The 25,987-nt window shown below is 43.3% G+C and overlaps 1 long non-coding RNA gene and 1 pseudogene across 1 annotated transcript in view; one reads left to right on the plus strand and one right to left on the minus strand.

Moving 5' to 3' along the window:
• The window catches only part of LOC140599404 (uncharacterized), a 68,489-nt gene that overhangs the window by 7,876 nt on the left and 34,626 nt on the right, over positions 1-25,987 (minus strand). The gene's annotated exons all lie outside the window — the stretch shown is intronic.
• On the plus strand, positions 8,086-25,556 carry LOC112918375 (NADH dehydrogenase [ubiquinone] 1 alpha subcomplex subunit 5 pseudogene; annotated as a pseudogene).

Below are 25,987 nucleotides of genomic sequence, written 5' to 3' on the forward strand. Positions count from 1 at the left end.
GATGAGGGGAGAGGGGAGGGAGTGGGGCAGGGCAAGTGTATAAAACCTAAATCTTGGGTGCAGGACCCTTTCTTTTATTTTAAAGAAAGGATTAAGGACAATTTGAAAGAAAGGGTGTTGTTTGAGCAAGACAGAAGGGGAAGACAGAAATGGGGGTGGGGGGCGGAGAACTATGGAAAGAGGGACAGGGGAGGGCAGGTGGGACAGGATAGGGGACCAGCTAGTGACAAGGTTGGGCATGCGATACGGGGGGCAAGGAGCCTCAGAGGTGGTGGAGGTCCCTCAGATCTCTAAGTGCTGCTTCAGATTTGGCCTCTCTGACCCCAAAGGCCAGGCTTTTGCATCAGGCAACAGGCTGTGGAGACAGGGTTTCTGGGGACCTGAAATAAAGCAAGGTCATACTGATCGGCTCCTACTGAGGGCAAAGAGGCCCAGGTGGAGAACAGCTGAGTGAGGAGCAGCCTGGTGCCCTGTTCTCTCTGAATTGGCGGCAGCACCTGCCATCTCTCGGGGAACTGGGCTGTCTCCCCTGCTTCCTTGAATCTAAGGGTTAACCTCTTACTTAAATTCTTATGCCTCGGTTTCCCCTTTTTGGAAAATAAAAGTAATGATGGTTTTTATCTTACGGAGTTGTTATGAGTATTCAATGAGGTAATATGTAAAGTGTTTAGAACCAGTATAAAATAAGTGCCCAATAAAGGTTAGGTGTCAGATCATTCTTTTTTTTTTTTTTTTTTTTTTGTCAGATCATTCTTTACTGACAAAATCCTCATGTTGTGGAGGATGGCAAGATGTCCAGCTTAAACACTGCATTTCCTAGCTTCCCTTGAGTTGGGAAAGCCCATGAGATCGATGTTAGAGGAAGTCATTGTGTGGGCTTTCCAGGAAATCCCTTTAACATGGGCTGACTCTTCTTGAAAAGTCATCCTTTCCTCACTTCTTTAAGCCAGAAAGGTGGATAGGACAACCTGAGCTGCAGCAGCCATTTTGCAGCCTTGAGGTCCCTTGAGGTTGGAAGCCATGCTCTGAGGGTGGTGGAGCAGAAAGTTAAAGGTGCCAGGTCCATTGGCCACATCCAGGGGCTGGGCCTACTATTTCTACTGTTTCTAGTCCTTTGTCTGAGAGAGAAACAAACCCCTAACTTGTTTAAACTATTGTCATTTGGGGTTTCTGTTAATTGCTGCTAAACCAATCCTACCTGACATAGATTGAAAGTGAAATAGAGGGACACCTGAGTGGCTCGGTGATTGAGCATCTGCCTTTGGCTCGGGGCATGATCCTGGGACCCCAGGATCAACTCCCACATTAGGCTCCCGCAGGGACTCTGCTTCTCCCTCTGCCTATGTCTTTGCCTCTCTCTCTGTGGCTCTCATGAATAAATAAATAAAATATTTTTAAAAAATAAAATGAAAAGTGAAATAGATTCTTGGAGAGTTAGAGAAATATATACTGATAGATCCATAATGGGTGACCTGTGGAAGGTGGGGTATGGTGGGGGCATGTTTGGGAGATGTTAAGTAACCTCAGAGGTTCACTGGACTAGATTGTGAGTCCAAGTCAGGTAGTGATTGTCTTATTACTCTTCTCATCAAAACAATGAGGACAAAGGCCTTCTAGGAACCAGTGTAGGACACAGGCTCCTGGACATCCCATTGTCAGGAAAGGAAGGAAGCCCCCAGAAGATCTATTTATTAGCATGAGGTCACATGGATAGACACTGGTGTTACCCACCTGCATGGCTCAATTCATGCTTCTGAGGATAGCACAAATGTTTCTGGACCACACAGTAGCCCTCCAGAAAGCTTCAAAAAATCACTATTAGGTTGGGATGGGGTTGAAGGAAGGCCCTGGGACAACTCCTATCTTCAGTTCTCCTCTGAGTCCATGTCCAGTGGGGGCTCCAGGCCTGCAATGAATCATGGTCCTTGGGCTGCAGTGTGCACCACCTTGCCAGTACAGCCCAGAGCAAGTTTGGGGTTCTCCACTCCTTCTGTTCTGGTCCTTCGGTTGGATAGTGGCCACTTCTTGCAGGCAATAAGGAAGGGCTGTCTACATCCCAGGCGACTATAAGTGGGCTGCTTCCTCATGGCTCCCCTAATCCCAGCTCTTTGAAGTGGATAAGAAGAGAAGCTAAGGGGCCAAAAGGCTGTTCTCTGCTAGGACTCCCTGGAGGCTGTGCTGAAGAGAAGCTGCCATGTCCATGTGTTTGAAGGAAGGACACTGGTTAGAAAGAGGGTAGACTGAGGTTCCTGCTGATGGGCTGGGGCCTGAGGCCAAGGATACGGAGAGGTGAGCCCTAGGTGGTGAGCAGCAGTGGAGGCCTTCAGACACCAGGTCAGGGAGGTTCTGGCTCCTTTGGGTGTACATGGAGATTTGGTGGGCTTTTGGCTTCTGTGGGCCTTTTGCAGATCTCTGGTCCATGACCACACTTTCTTATAAGTTTCTTAGTTGATACTGAATCAAGGGTAAGCAGAAAGAGTTTCTGATTCTCTAGTGGGACCTTTGCTCAAGAGCTGGGTGGAGCCCCAGAGCTAAGGGGAGAGCAGCAACCCACCCTCACAGCACCTGGGGCCCTTGGTATAAGGGCTTCGCCTCCAAGGGCAAAAGGACAATGGTATAACTCAGCAGAGAGTACCAAGGAGGGATCAAAACCCAGTAGGCTCAGGAGATAGCTCTAGGCCAGACATTGTCATAGGTATAGGATTTGGGGGGACAGGGGGTCAATACCCAGAGGGACCCCCTGTGAGGCTATTTTTAAACAGGAGAGCAGCCTGAGAACTATAGTACCAGGATGGCTAAGCCGCATGCAGCACATTCAAGATTTGCCTCCTCACCAACACATGCTCCCCAAGTTTTTATTCATTCATTTGGTCCTCCCTTATTCAGTTCACAATACCTGTGCTGTGCCAGGCACATAATAAATATTTCCCCATAAGCCATATCTGTCACTTCCTCTAGCACTCAGCTCTAGATTCACTGCCTCCCTCCTAACTGCTGGGAGATCCTGCTTCAGTTTATTGAGGATCACTGCTCTTCTACTCAATGATCTACATGCAGGAGACCCACACTAGAGCTGGCTACCCACTTGGTTTCAAAGTCACAGATGCCACCCAGGCCTGGCCACTAAATCTTCACTGCACCAGAAGCCCATTTCTGCCATTTTTGCACAGGGTCTCAGAGTTTCTGCTACACTAGTAGGATCTATTCAAGTGTCCAAAGTTGGCCCAGTATTGTTAAGAGCCTTTGTTCATTTAATATGTACTTTTTTTCCCAATGGACACTGGTGTCCATTGAAAGATGAATGGATAAAGAAGATGTGGTCTATGTATACAATGGAATATTCCTCAGCCATTAGAAACAACAAATACCCACCATTTGCTTCGATGTGGATGGAACTGGAGGGTATTATGCTGAGTGAAATAAGTCAATCGGAGGACAAACATTATATGGTCTCATTTATTTGGGGAATAAAAAATAGTAAAAGGCAATAAAGGGGAAAGGAGAGAAAATGAGTGACAATAGTAGTGAGGATGACTGAACATGAGAGACTCCTAACTCTGAGAAACGTACAAGGGGTAGTGGAAAGAGAGGTAGGCAGGGGTTGGGGAGATTGGGTGACGGGCACTGAGCGGGGGCACTTAACAGGATGAGAACTGGGTGATATGCTATATGTTGGCAAATTGAACTCCAAAATAAATAAATAAATAAACAAACAAACAAACAAATAAATAAAGTACTTTTTAAGTGCTTCCCATATATCAAGGACTTCACTATGTGTAGCTTTTCTTGCTGGGACACAAACATTAGAAAACCCACAAGAATGGTTATACTTCTGAGATATACACACATGGGCAAGGTCTTCAAAATAAAAACAATGATGGTACCAAGGTCAGCATAGGTTCAAACCTCCCCGAACCCTCCCAGGTAAATAGGCAGAGGAACAAAGAAAGAGAAACAAACAAATCCATAGGAAATATCTATGACAAAATTGGTGGAGAGAAATTCTATGAACCTCCAAATATGAGTGGGTGAGGGTAAGCCTCCAATAACAGTAAGGCCTTTGTGGTATCAGCAATTGTGCCAGAGGCAGCAGTGACAAGGTGAGGCTATTCTACTGGCCATGAGAACTAGATGCCCTCTTGGGACACCTGGGTGGCTCAGTGGTTGAGCGTCTGCTTTTGGCTCAGGATATGATCCCTGGGGAAAAAAAAAAAAAAAAAAAGGATATGATCCCTGAGGCCCAGGATCCAGTCTCACATCGGACTTTCTGCAAGGAGCCAGCTTCTCCCTCTGTCTGTCTCTGCCTCTCTCTCTATCTCTCATGAAAACAACAACAACAACAACAACAAAAACAAAAAACAAACACAAAAAAACTAGACACCCTCCAAGCAACTGGCAGGTACTGGCCCGAAAGCATGACGGGCCAATGGAAAAAGAGCACTCAGGCTGGAGAGGATCTTGGCAGGTCCAGGAATGCAGGTGTGTTGGAGCAGTCTGGACCTCATAACTGTCAAAACTAACACAGAGGAGCTCTGTTTCAGTTCAGAACCCCACACAGAGGAGGGACTACTGGTCTTCCAACTGAGGAGGCCTGGGACAATAAGACAAAGGAGAGAGAAGATCTGAAATTCTGTGCTGTCCAATGTGGAAGCCCTTAGCCACAAATGGCTTCTGACATTTAAGCTAATTAAAATTAAATTTTAGTATTCAATTATTTTGTTGCAATCATCACATTCCAAATTCTTGATAGCCATGTGTGGCTGGTGGTTTCCATTGTATGGCTACGGTATTGGACGGTACAGCCACAGGACATTTCCATCATCCTAGAGAGTTGTACAGGAAAGGGCTGGAGGTAAAGGTGTGGGACAGAAGCAGAGAGCTCAGAAAGGAAAAGGTCATATATATATATTTTTTAATCATTTTGATAAAACAACCACTGAGCAAGGTCTTGAGCAGAAAGCTAGGAAAGCTGTCTTGCCCATATCCCCTTCCTAACAGTACAGGAACACAAATCTTAAAAGAGAGCAAGGGGAAAGGATTAGAATCATATGTCCTGCAAAAAGGCCAAGTCATTTATAAAGGAGAGAAAATCAAACTGTCATCAGACTTTTCAACAGCAATGCTTTGTGCCCCCCAAAATTTAAAAAACAGATCAGAATATTAAGGCTATTCCAGGAAAGTAAAAGCAAGTGAAGGATGTTATGTCCATACAAACTGATAGCCAAGTATAGAATGTCAAGAAATCCCCAAGAGCCCCTCCTAAGGACTTCACTAAAAATGAACAAAGACAGCATGATTGGAGCAATACTGACCAAGACTAGAGATAAGCATTAAAAATGTAAATGTTTTGGGGACGCCTGGGTGGCCCAGCGGTTTAGCAACCGCTGACTGCCTTCCGCCCAGGGCATGATCCTGGAGTCCCGGGGTTGAGTCCCACATCGGGCTCCCTGCATGGGGCCTGCTTCTCCCTCTGCCTATGTCTCTGCCTCTCTCTCTGTGTCTCTCATGAATACATTTTTTTAAAGATCTTTTTTAAAAAAAGTAAATGTATTTAATACATAAACATTTTTATTTAATATATAAATGTATTTTTATGTTTATGTCAACAAATATATGTATATGTATAGATGTATATAAATTATCCAAAAAGGGGGAGAATTTATGAAGAGTATGTGAAATCTAAAATAAGCTTTCTGACTGCCTGGTAGGTGTTAATCAGACGTAAAAGGCTACTGCAAGGAATGAATAGTGGGTCACTCTGCCTGCCTATATGTGACCTTGGCCAGGTAACTTCTCTGACGCTCCATTATTTCAGCTGGAAGATGGGAGAATAAAACCTTCTTGTCTATCCTAGAAGGTACGTAGAAGTGGCCAGCACTCTGTAAACATCAAATTGCAGTATTCTGAGACCTGGTGAGAACACTCCCTTCTAGAGCTGGGGAGCTGGGGAGCTGGGGTCTCACCCAAAGTGTGTGAGCAGAAGGAGGTGGGGACACAGTGGAACTACTTAAGTCTTTTGCTTTTCTCTGGAGGAGGTGAGCTGTGGCCTCCCTGGAGGCTGGGCCAGGAAGCAGGAGGTAACCAGAAATTTGGGGCCACATGTTAGGGAGGTGAGCCCCCCAGGAACCTCCAAGGAATCACGCTGCCCTGAAAGGACAGGAAACAAGGCAATGGGGGCCAGGGAGAGGGAGAAGAGAAAGGCAACGTTGGAAGGGTGGAGACCCAGCTGGCAGGCTGTGCACTAGAGGCTGGAAAAGCTTGGCTGCAAGGGGAAAAAATCAAATAGAGGAGCAGTCATCTGTTGAAGGGCATGCATAGGAGCCACAAGGTCAAGTAGCCCTCGCCGGGACAGATGAGCCAAATCTAGCATTGTGCTGATCTCAAACAGACACCCCCTCCTGCTTCCCTAGCAGGAAGGGACAGATGATCCTCTCACGCAGCAGCCAAGTCACATTCACCGAATGCACACCCAAGCCCTCCAGAGGCTGGAAGCTGGGTTCCCACCGTCCGGGATCTGGTGTATTCTGGGAACCTCTGAGGCTGAGCTGGTCTCTGACACTTGGTCAAATAAAGTTTGCCCGTGGTCCCATCACTGCTGCTGTGTCCCTGACTCCCTCTCCAAGGAACCCTGCTCTCCATTTGTCAATTTTAAGTGATAATTTCTATTCAATCTGATACATATTATAAGAATATAAACAAATGCCTCTCCCCCTATCGGCGCCATAATCACTTTCTTTTATAGCTATCATTTATTACGGGACGACAGATGGCCAGTTCGCAGAATTCCAAAGAGGCTACCCGCCGGCCAGTCACCTGGGAACACGCGCGCATTTACATTTCTCCAAAACAGATGGGAAAAGGAGGGGAGAAGGAGGCAGAGTCCTGTCAAAACTTTGGCGCTTTCCAAAATATGTTTCTCTCGCTTCTCCCTCCATCCCTTTGCCTTTCTCGCAGATGGCACTCGTGTCCTATTGCCCCTTCCAAACCTCCTCACGCCTGTGTTCATCCTTTCCCCATCAGTGGTGACTGATACCACCCAATATGGCAGCCTTGATGGGTGGAGACTGGTGGGCCCTTGGCAAGCCACCTTCTGGGACTTTCCAAGGCCTGCAGTTCAGTATTTTCAGCATCCCCTCCTGACTTGTTAGTTGGGACTGGAGCTGAGGTAGGCAGCCAGAGGATGGTGATGTGAGAGTCTGCTTCACAGAAGGCAGATGCCGGACACTGCCCTTTTCACAATACCCCAGGGCAGGGGTTCTCAGATCTGACAGCACATGAGATCAGCTTTAAAGAAAACATTCATGCCAGGGTCCCCACCCAGAACGATTTAAGTCAGAAAGCTTAGGTGAGGGGCCTAGCAAGGTGCACAGCTATGGTTGAGAACCCAGTGGTGCAGTCAAAGAAAAAACAGGTTGCAGGAGGGCAGGAAATGAGACATAGAGAAGAGAGGCTACTGTGTGCCCGGCACTACAAGAGCTGCCAAGTTAGAACTCAGTGATGTCAAGTCCCTGCTCACTGCCCGGCAGTGGGAAGGTAAATGAGTATCAGTGCAACAGAGAGTGGGAGAGCTGTGAAGGAGGGACAGTCAGGGTGACATAGCAGACAACCCACCAGTGAGGGCCTCAGGGATGTCTTCCCTTAAGATGGCAGCCCTAGTGAAGAAAATAAAGGAAATAGGACTATATGCCCCCCAATGTAGGACCCGATTTCTTATGACACAGGAGTGTAAACCACCATAAGGGAAATTTTTATTACATCTTGCCTACATTAAAATCAAGATTTTTCATCCACCGAAGGGTACTGTAACAAGAATGAAAAGATAAGCCACAAAGTAGAAAATATTTGTAATGCAGATAATTAACAGAGGATTAATATCTAGAATACATAAAAAGGGCATATGAATCAATAGGAAGAACACAATAAAAACTGTCATAGGATATGAAGAAGAAATACCCGCTAAAAGAAATAGTCTATGAGCATAAGAGGGGAAAACAAACCTAAAACATTTCTAATCTGCAAAATGCAAATTATAACCATGCTGAGATACCATTTCACATCCACTATTGGCCAAAACTTGAGTGTGACATGAAACGCTATGAGGATGCTAGTGGGTGTGAGAACTGGCACAGCCACTCAGTTATAACTATGAAGGCTGAACACACATACCCTGCGTCCTGCAGCCTTCTACTCTCGGTACGTATTGTAAGGAATTTGAACTTGTGCCCCCGAGATGCACCTAATAAGAATCTTCATACCAACACTGATCATAACAGCAAAATTTGGAAAGAATCCAAATGTCCTTTGACAGGAATACGGATAAGTAGATGTTGGTGTAATCATGCAATGAAAACCACACAACTGTGAAATCGGACAAACAGCCACACACCGACGTGGATAAAACTCAAAAGCATAGTGTTTGTTGAACGTAGCAAATTGTGGGAGCATACGCTGAGTATGGTTCTCTCTATATTTATCTGTGTGTACACAGTTTGAAACAGACACAACTAAACAACATATTGTTCAGGGACGCATGCACAGGTGGCAAAACTGTTAAAGAAAGGCAAGGAATGATCAACACAGACTTCTACGAGTTGGATGCTAGGGACTGAAATTCTGTGTTGAAATTCTGACCCCCGAGTGTGATGACAGTAGGTGGCAAGGTGCTGAGAGGTGGTCAGGTCATGAGGGTGGAGGTCTCCTGCCTGGGATGAGGCCCTTTATAACAGGGACCCCAGAGAGTTCCCTCACCCCTTCCACCAAATCCCCCAGGGCCTTGATCTAGGACTTCCCGAATTCCAAAACTGTGAAAAAAAAGTTTCTATTGTTTAGAAACCACCTAGTTTATTATATTTTGTTACAGCAGTCAGAATGGACTAAGAGAGTGGGAAGGCTCAGATGGCACTGAGCATCACACGCACATACACGCACACACACACACACAGGGATTTCAAAGATACTAGTGATTCTATTTCTTAAGCTGAGTTGGGGGTACAGAGATGCCCAATTTATTATTATTCTTGAAACATTTTATTATTACTCTTTTATATATGAGAAAAAATTCTAATGAAAATGAAGTAGATTTCTCAATGCAAAGCTCATATTATAAAGGTTATTCCTTATCCCAAAGTTTATCCAAGAAAGTGGCCCAGTGTGGCCCATTTTTCTTCCACAGGAAACATCCATTCCTCCTTAGCTTATTGGACTAGCTTACTGGACTCATGGCAAACACCGAGTAGACAGTTTCCAGCTGAGAGGCAGGGCTCTGGGGTTTAGAAATGGCCCATGCCCTGCAGGCTCTTCAACACCATCTATGCATCAGTCAGAGAGTCAATAAGCTCCCATACTCTGAAAATCTCTGGACTAGGCCTCAAGGAAGAATTGATGGCTAGCCCTTGTCCCAGTGTGTATTACCATCTAACGATGAGGCTGGACAAATGACCAGTCAAAAGAGCTATTAAAGTAAACACAAATGAGTGACAAACATATTGTACTCTGCTTGTGTTGGGGCATGCGGTGAGGGGTGGGGAGTGGAGGTGTGTGCATAGGCTGATGGTCTGGAAGTTGGAAGAAGTCCTAGAGTCCTGCGATGATGATTATGGCACTATGGACAACATTCTTATTTCCCTGGGCCTCAATTTCCTCATTTGTCAAGTAAACAGAATGTCCCTTTCAACTCTAGACTTTTTGATCCTATGTATATTGGGGCCTAAATACTCCAGATATGTCTTAGCAAATTATTGGTTTATACCTAGGCTGATAGTTTGGTTCTCAAGTTAATTACATGCTTATTTGCATGACTCTGAGTGCACAGAAAGTAAGGTGACAGTCCATGGGCCCCCACCTGTTCTTGTCTGAAATGGGTATAGGCCAAGACTAGGACTCTGGCCTTTGTCAGCATCTGGGCAAAGGTGAGATCAGGGTGTGGTCATGTCTGAGGGTATGTGGAGGGATGAAGCTTCAAAAATGATCTGTGAAGCACTGCACATGTAGGAAGTCTATAGGAAAAGTGGGATGCAGGTCTCCTGGCTGACAGTAGGGTACAAAGAAGGTGTAGTCAAGGCGAGGGCAGTGCAGTGTCTAGGAAACAGAAACCTCTCTGACTGCAGGTCCCTATACTCCCAAACAGGATTTCTATCCCACGGGTCCTGATCCCCAAGTGACCAGAGGAGTATTTCAAGAGAGAGGGCCAGGTCTTGAGGAAGAAGGAGATTCCTGCTGTCAAGTAGAGGACAGAGCTGGATAGAGAAGGAGAGGAGCATGGAACCCCCACAGGGGCTGACAGGGGCTGGCAGGGGCTGGCAGGGGCAGCAGGTGGGGTGGCAGTGGAGAGGAGGTGGCTGATCCGAGAGCCACCAAAAAGAGGACCTCTCGGGACCCAGCCTGGGTCTATTCACCACCATATTCATGGCCCAGAGCCTGGCATGTGGTCAGTGCTCAACAAATAGTGACTGAACTAAGGGAATAATGACTGTGGTGAACGTGTATGAGGAGTTTACTCTTAGACACCAGGCTAAGCCCATTGCATGCTACACCTTTCAATGGCCTAAGAGTCTGTGCTGTTCTTCTAGCCATTTCCCAGAGGAGGCGAATGAAGTATGCAGCGGGGTTAGAGGTAGAGGTAGAACTGTGGTCTGACTCCAGAACCTGCTCGCTCACTCTGCTCTGTTCCTGTTGGAATCCCTGAAATGACTCTGGAGGGTCATTGTCAGATGAGAATATATTCTAATGACAATTGATAGACAAAAAAAAAAAAAAAAAGCTGAAGCACAAGCTGATGACAGAGGGAAGAATGACCCTCAAGATGTTTGACTCATCTTTTCCTGTTCCACTTGGTTGCTGGGGTAGGAGATATACCTAGCGAGCTTAGGCCTTTGGCTGGCATACTGGAGACACTTCACACATTGTCACTGCCCTGACAGCATCTGTAGTGCTCTACAGTGAGCTCTGGGCTCTACAGTGAGCTTGGCCCTGCGCCTCTCATTTTAAACCTCCAATAGCTCCAGAATGACATAGTCTCACCTCCGTTTATAAAGGAAGAACGCAAGGCAGAGAGAGGCCCGCTGGTTGGGACATGGGCAGTGGGTCTAACTTTGGAGCTTGTATCCTTCATGGCACCAGGGCTCCTTCTTCTGCAGCTTCAGACTCAGCGTGGAAGGCGGGGCTGGTGAAGTGTTAAGCTTGCAGACCTCTTCTATATGCCTGCAACATCAGTTTGTTTGCTCTGTTTCACATGGTGCATTTAATTGTAGATGAGCATGAGTTGGGGAGAGGGGAGCAGGAGGGAGGCTGAACATCTGGGTGCATGCATCCCAGTCCAGTGGTGGAGACTTGAGGAAAAGTTGGCTATGTACCCTCCTGGTCCACACCCTCTAGTGCCTAGAGGGTGGAAAGTAAAGGATGAAGCCATTGCTCCAGGAGCCACTCGATGTCAGAAACAGAGGCTGGGAGGTAGCACGGCTCAGCGAAACTGAGTTCTCTGAGATCTTTCCTCTGATTTTTCTATCCTGATTTCTAGGCCCACTTTCTTCCTCCGGCCTCTTCTCCCTCATCCCTTCCTGCCAACCTCAGGTCTGTCCTGCTTTCGTGGTCTCAGCCCCATTCCTGGAGACGACAAGCATTAATCTCCACATTGGTATGATGAGGGTGTCAGGCCCTGCCGGGCTCTGACACAACATGCCCCAGGGGCCCAGGAACTGTGTAGTGGAGCCAGAGAATTGGATCCAAACACCCACTTTGGCCCTGACTGGCTACATGGCCCAGGATGACTTGCACTCTCAACCTCCAGCTTTCTAGGTGTAAGATGCAAATAATAATGGCACTCTCCCCTGTGAGGGTGAGGGCCAGTGACATACAGGACACCACCTGCTTGGCCAGAGCCTAAGTGGTCTCTAAATGCTGGTCAGTGTTAAGTATCAGCCTTCCCGCTAAAGGATGAAGGCTAAAGAGTGACCTTCTCCCAGAGCTAGTTAGTCCCAAAGACTGAATTTCTATCTCTGGGACTGCACGCATCAGTAAGCACGCAGGCAAGTGAGAGAGGCAAGAAGAGCTTTTTGGGGACACAAAAAGGACACTTTTTGGGTTCACATTACTGAGCAATCCTGGCTGGGAGACTCATAATATAAATACTAACAATGGTTAGCACTTTTGAAGCATATCCTCTATGTCCAGAAAGGGCTCAGTAAACTTCAGTCCGTGGGCAAATGCGGCTCACCAACTGCTTTTGTGACTCAGGCTTTACTAGAACACAGTGGCCCTCACTGGTGTCCATATTGCCTGTGGCTGCTTTCCCATGACGCCGGCAGAGCGGAGTCACTATGACACAGGCCATCTGGGCTACAAAGCCTAAATATTTACGATATGGCCCGTCACAGAAAAAGTCTGCTGATCCCTGTTCTAAATCCTTGGTGCATTTAATCTAATCCTTATCCTATTCTTAAGTATAGGTAATGTTGCTGTCCTCATTTAATAGATGAAGAAATTGAAGTCAGAGAAGCAAAATTAATAGCAATTAGATTCTGAATGCAGGTGATGCAGAACCAGGATTTGGGATCATAACCCAGTGATGATTTTATGATTTTGGGATCATAACCATAACTGAGGTAGGGATTCTTTCCCGGTCAGTTTGCCACACTTAACAAATAAAAATACAGGAAACCAGATAAATTTGAATTTTAGATAAACAACAAATACTTTTTAAAGTAAAAATATGTCCCATGAGATATTTGGAAGATACTTATACTTTTAAAAGTTTCATTGTTTACCTAAAATTCAAAATAACTGGATGTGAGGGCACCTGGATGGCTCAGTTGGTTAAGTGTCTGCCTTTGGCTCAGGTTGTGATCTCAAGATCCTGGGTTCAAGCCCCACATTGGGCTCCTTGCTCAGCAGGGAATCTGTTTCTCCCTGCCCCTCTGCCTCTGCCCCTGACTTGTGCCCTGTCTCTGGTGCACACTTTCTCTCTCAATCAAATAAATAAATAAAATCTTTAAACAAAACAAAATAATTGGATGCTCTGTATTTCAATTGGTAATCCTACTGAGGACCCTAGGAAGAAAGAGAGCTCAGCCAGGCAAGTGGTCACAGCAAGTCATAGAAGAAGTTGGTGTGCCTGGAGCCTGTTCCTGGGAAGATTTCTTCCCACAACCAAATCTCTTCCTGGGAGGCTCAGGATGGGTCCTCCTATATATCTATCTCAAGCCCTTCATTTCACTAAGGTGACTTTCAAGAGGTTCTCTGGGGATTTGGGGGGGGATTGCCATGTGGCATCAGACCTAAGCAGCCAGAAACGGAGAGAAAGGCTCTGAGGGAAGCATGAAGCTCCTATCTCCAGTCCAAAGCTAAGTATCCACCTCCTTACCCCTTAGCAACCTCAGCATCTTCCTCTCTTCCTTCTCTCTCCTGTTCTCCTGGGCAAAGGCCCAGCCAGGTCCTCTCTGAAGACTGCATAGGAGTTTAAGAAAGAGGGGGAAATAGGGCAAGCCAGAATGACAGCAATCCAGGGCCAGAGTGGGGCAGAGGAATGGGAGCAGAGAGAGAGAGACAGAGAGACAGAGAGAGGAGAGGTGGGGGACGGGAGAGGGCCGTTTATTTTTTAATAGACTGAGACATAAATGCAACATGATTCACTTTGAACAGGCCACCTGGATTAGATGGAAGTTAATTAAAACAATCCCTCATTTCTCAGCGTTTAAAACTTCTTAAGTCTCACTTGGGGAAGGGTGCGGCAGGACTTTTTATTACTCTTAGATGGTGTTCAGAAGGCCCATAAATACATCTCCTCTTCCTGTGATCCCATTAATCTTGCCGCCTCTCCTGCTCCTCTCTGCCAACAATCAGATCCCAGTAAACAACCTCAAGTGAAATTTGCAACTGTCAGATAAACATTAAAAATGCTTCTCTTGTCCTTTCCTATTGAGAGTCCCATTAATATTGTAATGGAACAAAAAGTTATGAAAATGAATGCATGCTGGTTTTGGAAATGAATGATGCCGGCCGCTGCTGGGATACAGACACACATGCATATGGATGGGCTGGGAAGATCACGGATGCTGCCCGCATCGACAGCAGGGCTGCGTGCCCATGGCCAGGCAACACACACTCCCGGAACCAAGGACAGTGGCGTGTGATGCTGGTACACGTGTGTTCATACGTGTCAGGGTGGGGAGGACTCGTAAATGGAATAAAGGAATTCCGCTTCAGAAACTATTGTAGACACACACTCAACAGAGTAAAATATTACAATGTTTTCTATTTTATCATTGTTTCCCTCCTGCCTTATCTGTTTGCAGTCAGTGGTTAGGATTCTCTCTAAAAGATACTAAGATAACCCACTTGATAAGGCCCTCTTGACATTTCTTCCTCATTTGTTTTCCATGCAGTGGCCTTTTTAATACACATGCATGCTCTTGTGTGTGTGTTTATCTACCTGACGAATGAGGCCTTAAAATCTGAAGTATAATGCATGGGAACTTTCTAAGAAGAAACTTCGTAAGGAGTATTTTAGGTCAAAGAACCACATCTGATGTAGGAAATGGGCTCAGGCATAATGTACGTTTAAGTTCACCGGGAGAGGACACACAATAAAACAACAAAACAAGCAACAAAACTCCTGCACTGAAATCTTTTGTAGAGGGATAGGATAAACCATTGCATCAAGGCCTCGTCATGGTGGACAGGGACCACTTTTGTTTTTGCTCATGTCACCCAGCCCCTAGCATAGGACCTGGAACTTAGTAGAAGCTCAAGCAAGATGAGGGAGAAAAGAGAGAAAAGAGAAAGGAAAGAAGAGAGGAAAAATGGCCACTGTGCTCTTCCTCTGCAGGGAAGTCGAGCCAACCAGAGGCAGGAAGCGGGTTTTAGCATTTTAACATCTGAGGTCAACCCCACAGGTGGGGTTAAGGGCATTAGGACCTGACCTGTCTCTGGCATGGGAATGAGCACAGAAAAAAGGACTTACCATTTGACTGGCCTCTCTCTGTGTCTTTGGTTTTCATATTCTTTCTTCTAACCTTTCTTTTCCATGATCTTAACTGTGGTATCAATAGATTTCCTAAAAACTAGAAACATGTCATTGAGCACAAAACTTCCACGATCATTTCAGTGATCCTTCACACTTTGACCTGGGGAATGTTCAACCTCCTTCAGGTCCACTCTGGGAAGTCCCCATGACCCCTCAGAGTGGGTTGTCACCCCTATGACCTCCCAGACCGCCCTTCCTTACTCTTTGCCAGCAGCCAACATGGGTTTCCTCCAGGCTATGAGTTCCATGGTGGCAAAAGCCTGGCTCACAGCATGAGCTCAATATTGTTGATTGACTGATTGAGTAATTATTTTGAAAGGAGTTATATAAACTCTCTACTCTAACCTGTAAATGCCTGACTTACACCATTTGCAATGTGGCAGTAGAAAGACCACTAGCCCCTGAGTCCACAGACCAAATCCTGGCTATGTCCCTGATTCACAGTGAGACCCAAAGGAGTTCATTTAAACTTTCCGTGCTTCAGTTTCTTCATCTGGGTCAGTAAAATGATCTCACATGATATAATTGCAAAGTAGACAAAACCAAGCGAGATATCCAAAATACCCAACATTCAATCTGATATTAATATAAGTGAGTTGTACATATATTAAAAAGATAGGAGGGATATAATAAGAATGCAGAATTTCATTCAGTTTTTACCCAGGAAAGAAGGCATATATAAAATTTGGGAGGGGGAAAGAAAAAGGAAGATGCAATCCTCTAACACCTAATTGGAAGTTGTTGGCTTTCTGGAATGCATATAACATGGATATATGGTTAGTGAACTTCACCACTACCCACTTTGAGTTGTGGAGGCATCAACATTATAGCAACCATAAATAAGATTTAGTGCATCCCAAAAGAGGCATGGACTAGAATCTAGGCAGCACCCTGGTAAAATCTCAATCATCAGTAACCTCAGCTAACTGGTGTCACTGCTTTCCAAGGACCATACATCGTTCAACCCCAGGAAGATTTATAATCTAGGAAATATAATTAAAGAAATCAAAGTTACATTTTAATATTTTTGCATTAGGGAATCTTTAAAAATTGGACATCCTCTATACTTGGATTTTGGCCTTTAGAGTAACAGGTTCCTATTCCAGTTTAAAATGTGTCATTATATCATTGATTTAAGACTTGAGAGTTTGCATTGTACATGCTAGAACATTTAAAGAACCTATACGTACTTTATTAGTTTAATTTTATAGATTTTTGAAAATTATTTGAGTACTTGGGAAGACTCTGTTAAGTAAGGAAATGGAAGTACTTAAGAAGGAAATAAACTATATTTACAAATGAAGTTTTAAGTTCTCAAAAATATTTGAACTAGGTTTTAAAATGGGGCAAAATTAGAATTCAGGGGCCGCTCAAAATGATTGCTAAAGTAAGAATAACAAGATTTGTAAACCAACTTATAAATAGAATAATAAGATGCATAAGGTGATCTTAAAAACCTGCAGAGAAATCCTGCCACCTACTACAACATGCATGAACCTTGAGGAATTAAGGTAAGTGAAATAAGCCAGCCGCAAAAAAGACAAAAATTGTACGATTCCTCTTCTATGAGGCCCTTGGAGTAGTCAAATCCCTAGAACCAGAAAGCAGAATGGTGGTGGCCCAGGGCTGGTTTCAGATTTGCAACACAAGAAAGTCTGGAACCCCATTTTACAACAATGTGAATATACTTAACACTAATGAATTGTACCCTTTAATACGGTTCAGAGGATAAATTTTATGTTACATGAGAGTTCTTTTAAATCACAATAAAAACAATGGGGGGAAAAGCCTATGGTGGCATTGGGGCTTTTTAATGTATAATTTTGGTTTATTGCCCATTAATGTTTAAAACCCTAAATTACTTCCTTCATACAAAAGCCACCCTCAAAGGCATAAAAAACCTCCCATCAACAATTATATAATGGGGATAATCATGCATGGCAAAACTGCTGTGAGGTCTAACGGAGACACTATTCAGAACACAAGACAAGAGAGGTTCTTTTTTAGAGGTTCCTACAAACCAAACTTAACAAAAATGAGTCTCCTGGATGAACTTGAGTCACATGACTATCTATCCCCAAACCTGTCGCCATGGTCAGCAAGATGCATGATGCTGATTACCTACTATGAGTCATTCGCCTCTCCCTCCACTGGAGCTGAGGTGGGGAAGGGTGGTTCCCCAGAGTAAAATCAGGGTGCTGTCACTAGAATAGAGGAGGCTTGCAGGTGACCCTATGGCAACGCCCTTCCCTATCCCTATTGTACTCAGCCTTTATAACACAGAATTTCTTGGACCTCCCAGAGCAACCTCCCTCATATCTTTTAGTAATTCCTGCTTTTCTTCCCCACTGGAACCCTCTCCCACTTCACACATGAAAGAGTAACTGAAAAGATGTGTTTGCCCAGGAGTGAACACCTACAAAACACCTCCAGGATTAGCAGCACCCAGACCTCAGCTGGCAGGCTATAGATTTACCACCTTCACTGTCCATGTAAAAAAAAAAACAATATTTGGAGCATATGGGAGCTTCCAAATCCAAGGGAACAAATATTTCCATATCCATAGATTTTTTGTTTACAAATATATATTTATTGCCTCTTTGAACAATTGGCCAAATGAAAGATGGGAGCCCAGGGAAAGGAAATCCTTTTTATTGGAGCATGTTGGGCCATGGAGGCAATTTAGCAGGCAATTGTAGCAGGAATTAGGGGATTATAACTAACTGACTGGCTAACACTTGCTATAGGCCAGTTATTATTCCAAGTGGATCACATGTAGTAATCTACTTCATCCTCACAATCACTCTCTGAGTTTTATTATCCCCATTTTACAGATGAGAAAAGCCAGTCTCAGAGTGGTTAAGAGATTTGTCCAGTTACATGGCTTGTCAGTGGCAAAGCAGCCTGGCCTCAGGATTTGCACATGCTCTCACCTACTAGTCTAGACAACTATCATGACCCTCTGCTGCTGAAAGTACAGCTAAGTGAGTTGACCGGGCTACACAGCTGACACATGAAAAGGCTGAGACTTGAGCCTGGGTTCCCTTGTGCTAAGCTCTTGGCAAGAAGGCAAACCTTGTCATGTGTCAGGTTCCTCAGAGAGGACTAGCCATAAAAACGCCTTCTTTCCACTCATTCTTGAGTGACAAGTCACTCTGCTCCATTCATGAGCCCACATTTTGCCACTAGGGTTCAGCCATGGCTGGTTTTCAGATCCCCACAGTGACAAAAAGAAAACCACACTACTATTTCATGCAGTGGTTCTTAGAAATGGCTACAATTAGAATCACCTGGGGTGCTTTATAAACCATTGATGCTAAGGCTCCATCTCAGACCAATAAATCAGAATATCCAGGGAGCATCAGTTTTTTCATAAAAGCCATCCAGGTGAATTTAATGTATAGTCAGTGCTGGGAACTCCTGACTTAGTCAACCCCAAACACATAGGAGACCCAGAGGATTTCTTCACTTTCTCCATCAGCTTGCCTTTCCTCCCACACAACTCTGTCCTAGATGGACCTGTGGGAGTCTCTTATTTCTGGCTTTTGTCTTTGCTCTCTTCTTTTACCCACCTCGCCTCCATCACTTCCCACCAGAGTTCCTGGCTTCTGGGTGGCTAAAATGGGTCCTCACAGAAGGAGATTAATTCACCTTTTAAAGTCTTCAGTGGTGGCACCTGGGTGCCTCAGTGGTTGAGTGGTCTGCCTTTGGCTCAGGTCGTGATCCTGGGGTCCTGGGGTTGAGTTCCGCATCAGGCTCCTCACAGGGAGCCTGCCTCTCCCTCTGTCTATGTCTCTGCCTCTCCCTCTGTGTCTCTCATGAATAAATAAATAAAATCTTATTTTTTTAAAGAGTCTTCAGTATGAAGTTCTGGAAGTCAGAAAAGCCTTTCCCTTGCTAATCCTAGCAATGAAGATGGGCAGAGAGGGAGAGGGTAATAGAGGCAGAGAACACCATTCTACTACAAGTACAAACTAAGAAGGGCTGTGATGGAAAAGTGGAGAACATCATGAGCAATGACAACAGAGCAAAGGCCTTCAGCTCTCCTCTTAGCTCTTATTTCTACCTATTAAACCAGACTGCAGCACCCAGTCACATATCATAACTTCATGGCATCACCAAAGTCACTGAAAATTTCATCAGTTTCTTTCCGCTGCCCCATCTGTTCACAACCTCATCACTGCATGATGGTGCTGGCTTCTTCCCCAACTGTGGAGAATTCTCCATACTATCTGTAAAAGGTTATGATTTAGGGGAAAGGTTTTAGAAAACAGTCATCTTTAAGATAATGTAGGAAAGAAGTACACCACAAGGGAGAAATGTAGAAAATAATTATGTACATTTTCTAAGCCTTTACTCTGGGTCAGGCCTTATGATGGAAGGAAGATGCTGGATCTGTGCCTCAAAATATATCCTACGGAGCAATAATTCTCAAATACCATCTGAGGTGCAGCCAGTGATCCAGGAGGGTCTTCCAGATAGAACAGAGCCCTGACATTGCAAGGACTATGAAATGATAGTATGAGGAGTGCCTGGCTGGCTCAGTCTGAAGAGCATTTGACTTTCAATCTTGGGGTCGTGAGTTCAAGCTTTACCTTCGGTGTAGAGATTACTCAAATAAAACTTAAGAAAGAAAGAGAGAAAGAGAAAGGAAGAGAAAGAAACAAAGAAATGATAGTATGTACACTTCTGTTTCTGGCAAGGATGACAGCACAGCACTTCATAGGAAAGAGTGCCTTAATTCCTGTCTTTCCTTTTAAGCGCCTTTAGCAGTAACTAGAAATATGAGTAGAATAGACAGATGGACCATACAATCTCTTGTCAACTAAAGTAGTGAGGGCTTTGAAGAAATTGAGATAATTTCTACATTATATCCTCAAGCTAGGGCATTCACAGGTCCTCATGAACCTACAGTGGTTTCTGCCACATTGCCAATCTCTTACTTCCAATCCTTCAAGAGATGAAGCTGGAGAAGATGCAGTGCTGACCTTGGACAGCTTTAGGAAGTCAGGAGGTTAGGAAAGGAGCATCCATGTTGTGATTATTCATAAAGAGGGTTCTAAGATTCACAACAACTTTCTGCCAATTTACAGATGGCAAAGGCAGGTTCAGTGACCATAATGGCTATGAGAAGTAACTTATATTTATTGTCTGCTAAGAACAACTAAAAAGATTAAAAAATAGGACACCTGGGTGGCTCAGTGGTTGAGCATCTGCCTTTGATCAAGTCGTGACCCCAGAGTCCTCGGATTGAGTCCCACATCAGGTTCCCCATGGGGAACATTGGCAGAGGGCTTCTCCCTCAAAGGTGGTGTTTCTTCAAAGAGAGAGGTGTTTCTGCCTCTCTCTGTGTGTCTCTCATGAATAAATAAATAATTAAAATCCTCTTTAAAAAAGCATGTGAAACAGTTGATTTCAGACTTTAAACAACAGGTATCACTGAGAAAGGAAACAATTACTCCAGTTTCCTGCCTGGAGGTATTTTCTGGATCACAGTTCCAAGAAAGAGAATCCAAATGGAGAATTTCAATCTTGTCAAATTAAGAAAGATAAGACTGGAATTAGAGGAGGCTGGAGTGGCTGGAATTTGAAGGGTAGAGCACCATAGATAGAGAACTATACACAGAAAGAGCCCCCAGATACCTGCTTGAGAGTCCTCCTTGAGACTGTTGGCCACAAACATGCAGGGAGATGTTAACTGAACACCAGGGACATTGAGTAAAGATCCCAGGAAGGTAATACTTTAATAATAAGGCTAAGATAGCCCTAGAGTAAAGTTCCATCCTAGCAAGGATTTTAAAAAGCCTAGAAAGCATCAAATTGATCCACAAGTAACTTGATAATCTACCAAAACAAATTTCTCTTCTCTTTAAGGGAAGACAACAAAATCCAGATACTCAATAACATAAAATCCAAAATTTCCAGCACCCATTCAGAAATTAGTAGGCATTCAAAGAAGCAAGAATGAGATCCATAATCAAGACAAAGAAAAAAGCTAACATAAACAGATACAGAAATGAAGAGATGATGATGGTTGCTGAGGTGATTCAGTTGGTTGTGTCCAACTCCTGATCTCAGGGCAATGAGTTCAAGCTCTGCATTGGGCTCCATGCGGGGTAAAGAGCCTATTTAAAAAAAGAAAGAAATGAAGAGATGATAGATTAACAGAAACTTTTCAATTGCTATTATAAAAATGATAAGTATCCTCAAATACTGAAAAAGATAACATGTATGTAATGGAAAGAGATATGGAAGATATGAAAAAGAACCAAGTGGAACTCCTAAAACTAAGCAATATAATATTTAAAAATCCACTGGGTGGTCTATTTAGCAGAGGAGACACTTGAGGAGAAAAAAATCATTAATTAAATAATTAAAGAACTAAAGATAGAGTAATAGAAGCTATTCAAATCGAAGCACAGAAAGATCAAAGTTTCCAAATATATCTCTGTATATACAAAGCCTTAGTGGCCTGTGGGAAAATATATGTTGCAGTTTAATATGTATGTAATTGAAATCCTGGAAGTGTGGAAAGGGAGAAAATATATTTGAAGAAATAATGGCCCAAAATTTTTCTAAACTTGATGGAAATTATACATCCACAAATTCAAGAAACTTGGTGTCTTAGTTAGCTTGGCTGCTATCACAAAATATCATAGACTGGGTGACCTTAATGTGACCTTAATGGTCACATTAAACAATAGACGCTTAATTAAACAATAGACACTTAATTCTCCTTGTTCCACAGGCTGGGAAGACCAAAATCACGGTGCCAGCAGATTCAGTTTTTGTGAGGGCTCACTTCTTGGCTTCAAGACAGCTGTCTTCTTGCTATGTGCTCACATGCCCTTTCCTTGGTGTTTTTGTGAGGATAGAAAAGCTCTGGTGTCTCTTTCTCCTCTTAAAAGGGCACGAATTCCACCATAGAGGCTCCATCCTTATGAACTCACCTAAACTTAATTGCCTCTCAAATGCCCCATTCCCTAATAGCATCACATGGGGGGTTAAGGCTTCAACATATGGATTTGGGGGAGACACAAGCATTTGGCTCATAACACTCAGTAAACCCTAAGCAGTATAAACACAATGAATAGCACACGAAGACACATCATAATCAAATATCTGAAAACCCATTACAAAGTGAAAATTTTAAAGCTCAGAAAAAAAGATTAATTACACAGGGATATAGACATAAGAATTACAATAGACTTTTTGTAAGAAACACTGAAAGTCAGAAGGCAATGGTATGACACATTTAAGTGTTGAAACAAATAAATGTGTCAATCTAGAATTTAAATTCTACATCCAGTGAAAATATCCTTCAAAAATGAAGCAGAAATACACTTGCATCCAAATAAAAGCTGACTTGCACTACAAGAACAGTCAAAGGAATTTGTACAGGCTGAGGGAAAATGATACTACATGGAAACTCAGAACTACATAGAAAAATGAAGATTGCTAGAGATGGTGAATATTTAGGTAATATAAAAGTCTGTTTTATCTAGTTTTATTTATTTATTTAATAAAGACAATTCAGACCAGAAGAACTGTAGAAGAGATCAACAAAACCAGGAGTTGGTTCTTTGAAAGAATTAATAAGATAAATAAAACATTAGCCAGCCTTATTAAAAACCAAAGGGAAAAGACTCAAATTAATAAAATCACAAATGAAAAAGGAGAGATCACAACCAATACCAAGGAAATACAAACGATTTTAAAAACATTATGAGAAGCTATACACTAATAAATTAGGCAATCTAAAAGAAATGGACACATTTCTGGAAAACCACAAACTACCAAAACTGGAACAGGAAGAAATAGAAAACCTGAACAAGTCAATAACCAGGGAGGAAATTGAAGCAGTCATCAAATACCTCCCAAGACACAAAAGTCCAGGGCCAGATGGCTTTCCAGGGGAATTCTATCAAACGTTTAAAGAAGAGACAATACCTATTCTACTAAACCTGTTCAGAAAGATAGAAAGGGATGGAATACTTCCTAACTTGTTCTATGAGGCCAGCATCACCTTAATTCCAAAACCAGACAAAGACACCACCAAAAAAGGAGATTATAGACCAATATCCCTGATGAACACATGCAAAAATTCTCAAAAAGATACTAGCCAGGATCCCTGGATGGCTCAGTGGCTTAGTGCCTGCCTTCCACCCAGGGTGTGATCCTGGAGTCCTGGAATCAAGACCCACATCAAGCTCCCTGCATTGAGCCTGCTTCTCCCTCTGCCTGTGTCTCTGCCTCTCTCTCTCTCTCTCTCTCTCTCTCTCTCTGTGTGTGTGTGTGTGTGTGTCTCATGAATACATAAATAAAATCTTTGGGGAAAAAAAAGGTACTAGCCAATAGGATCCAACAGTACATTAAGGAGATTATTCACCATGATCAAGTGGGATTTATCCCTGGGATGCAAGGCTGGTTCAACCCTCATAAAGCAATCAACGTGATAGATCATATCAACAAGAGAAAAAACAAGAACCATATGATCCTCTCAATAGTTGCAGAGAAAGCATTTGACAAAATACAGCATCCATTCCTGATCAAAACTCTTCAGAGTGTAGGGATAGAGGGAATACTCCTCAGCATCTTAAAAGCCATCTATGAAAAGCCCACAGCCAATATCATTCTCAATGGGGGAACACTGGGAGCCTTTCCCCTAAGATCAGGAACAAGACAAAGATGTCCACCCTTACCACTGCTATTCAACATAGTACTAGAAGTCCTAGCCTCAGCAATCAGACAACAAAAAGAAATAAAAGACATTCAAATTGGCAAAGAAGAAGTCAAACTCTCCTTCTTTTCAGATGACATGATACTGTACATAGAAAACCCAAAAGACTCCACCCCAAGATTGCTAGAACTCATACAGCAATTTGGCAGTGTGGCAGGATACAAAATCAGTGCCCAGGAATCAGTGGCATTTCTATATGCTAACAATGAGACTGAAGCAATAGAAATTAAGGAGTCAATCCCATTTATAATTGCACCCAAAAGCATAAGATACCTAGGAATGAACCTAACCAAAGGGGTATAACCAAACCATCTATACCCTAAAAACTACAGAACACTTCTGAAAGTTATTAAGGAAGACACAAAGAGATGGAAAAATATTCCATGCTCATGGATTGGAAGAATTAATATTGTGAAAATGTCAGTGCTACCCAGGGCAATTTACATGTTCAATGCTATCCCTATTGATATACCATGGACTTTCTTCAGAGAGTTAGAACAAATCATCTTAAGATTTGTGTGGAATCAGAAAAGACCTCGAATAGCCAAGGGAATATTGAAAAAGAAAACCAGAGCCAGGGGCATCACAATGCTGGATTTCAAGTTGTACTACAAAGCTGTGATCATCAAGACTGTGTTACTGGCACAAAAACAGACACATAGATCAATGGAACAGAATAGCGAATCCAGAAATGGGCCCTCAACTCTATGGTCAACTAATATTCGACAAAGCAGGAAAAACTGTCCACTGGAAAAAGGACAGTCTCTTCAATAAATGGTGCTGGGAACATGAGAGACACCTAACTCTGTGAAATGAACAAGGAGTAGTGGAAGGGGAAGTGGGCGGGAGGTTGGGGTGACTGAGTGATGGGCACTGAGGGGGGCACTTGGCGGAATGAGCATTGGGTGTTATGCTATATGTTGGCAAATTGAACTCCAATAAAAAATTTTTTTAAATGGTGCTGGGAAAATTGGACAGCCATGTGCAAAAGAATGAAACTAGACCATTCTCTTACACCATACACAAAGATAAATTCAAAATGGATGAAGGATCTAAATGTGAGTCAAGAATCCATCAAAATCCTAGAGGAGAACACAGGCAACACCCTTTTTGAACTTGGCCAAGGCAACTTCTTACAAGATACATGTATAAAGACAAGGGAAACAAAAGCAAAAATGAATTATTGGGACTTAATCAACATAAAAAGCTTCTGCACAGCAAAAGAAACAGTCAACAAAACTAAAAAACAACCTACAGAATGGGAGACGATATTTGCAAATGACATATCAGATAAAGGGCTAGTATCCAAGATCTATAAAGAACTTACTAGGGCTGTGTCACGGTGGGTTTGCTGAAGAAGATCACCGGCCTTGTGAGTCCACGCGAGAGGCTAAGACTATTGTACACAAAGATTTTTGATGTTCTCGAGCAAATTCCTAAAAACGCAGCATATAGAAAGTATACAGAACAGATTACAAATAAGAAGCTGAGTATGGTTAAAGCGGAACCAGATGTTAAGAAATTAAAAGACCAACTTCAGGGTGGCCAACTAGAAGAGGTGATTCTTCAGGCTGAAAATGAACGAAGTCTGGCAAGAAAAATGATACAGTGAAAACCCTGGGAGCCTTTAGTGGAAGAGCCTCCTGCCAACCAATGGAAATGGCCAATATAATCATCATTAAATGACTAGTGTGTTGATGGGAAATGGATGTAATTAAATGCTCTGTTATATTAAAAAAATATTTCCATATTATTGACATCTTACAATCAAGAAAACTAATACAGAACATATTTAGGAGACTTATTAAAAATAATGACTACGGTAAGAGTCCTATGAATTCAGTTTTGACATGTAAAATATTCATTCAAATTTTAAAAAAGAACTTATTAAACTCAACAGCAAAGAAACAAACAATCTAATCATGAAATGGGCAAAAGATAGGAACAGAAATTTCACCAAAGAAGACTACACATGGGCAACAAGCACATGAAAAAAGGCTCCTCATCACTGGCCATCAGGGAAATACAAATCAAAACCACAATGAGATACCACCTCACACCAGTGAGAATGGGGAAAATTAACAAGGCAGGAAACCACAAATGTTGGAGAGGATGTAGATAAAGGGGAACACTCTTGCACTGTTGGTGGGAATGTGAACTGGTGCAGCCACTCTGGAAAACTGTGTGGAGGTTCCTCAAAGAGTTAATAGATCTACCCTACGACCCAG

This window comes from Vulpes vulpes, chromosome 6 (assembly GCF_048418805.1).
Source record: "Vulpes vulpes isolate BD-2025 chromosome 6, VulVul3, whole genome shotgun sequence".
In the NCBI taxonomy this organism is placed as follows: domain Eukaryota; kingdom Metazoa; phylum Chordata; class Mammalia; order Carnivora; family Canidae; genus Vulpes; species Vulpes vulpes.